A 744-nucleotide genomic window follows, 5' to 3' on the forward strand; every position below is an offset into this window, starting at 1 on the left:
CAAGCACTTTGCCCGCTGAGCCACCGCGGCCCGCCCTCTTTAGTATTTCTTGTAGGGCCAGTCTCTTGTTGACAAATTCTTTTAGCCTTTGTCTGTGAAAATGTTAATGCCTCCCTCACTTTAGAAAGACAACTTAGCAAGATCAAGAATTCTTGGCTGGAAGTCTTTCTCTTGTCAAGATCTTAAATAAACATACCACTGCCTTCTCACCTCTATAAGTGCATGTTGAGTAGTCTGAACTCAGTCTTATATGTTTCCTTTGGATGTGGTGACTTGCTTTGCTCTTGCCACTTTTAGGACTTCCCGCTTCTCTTCAATATTTAACAGACTGATTAGTATGTGAAAAAATATGGAACACCACAAATTTGCATGCTGTCCTTACGCTAGGGCCATGCTAACCTTCTCTGTGTTATTCAGGTTTAAGTATGTGTGCTGCCAAAGTGAGCACTCTAAGTACAAATTTAACCAAAGGTGTAAAAGGACCTTGTTTTGGTTTGTTAAAGCTGATGGAATGCAATATACCAGAAATTGATCAGCTTTTTAAAAGGGATTCATTAAGTTACAAGCTGACAGTTCTAAGGTCTTAAAAATGTCCAAACCTAAAGGCATCCAGAGAAAGACACTTTGACTCTGAAGAAAGGCCAATGTCTGTTACATGAGAAAGGCCGATGTCTGTTACATGAGAAAGGCCAATGTCTGTTACATGAGAAACACGTGACTGGCATCTGAGGCCCTTGCTCCAGA

The 744-nt window shown here is 41.0% G+C and overlaps 1 non-coding gene across 1 annotated transcript; it reads right to left on the reverse strand.

Annotated features, from left to right (window-relative positions):
• Positions 1 to 343: 343 nt before the first annotated feature.
• LOC143681917 (U6 spliceosomal RNA) lies at positions 344 to 448 on the reverse strand. Its single transcript, XR_013174960.1, has one exon. It is a non-coding gene; the product is annotated as a U6 spliceosomal RNA (small nuclear RNA).
• Between the last annotated feature and the right edge of the window lie 296 nt (positions 449 to 744).

Source organism: Tamandua tetradactyla, chromosome 4, assembly GCF_023851605.1.
Source record: "Tamandua tetradactyla isolate mTamTet1 chromosome 4, mTamTet1.pri, whole genome shotgun sequence".
Classification (NCBI taxonomy): Eukaryota; Metazoa; Chordata; class Mammalia; order Pilosa; family Myrmecophagidae; genus Tamandua; species Tamandua tetradactyla.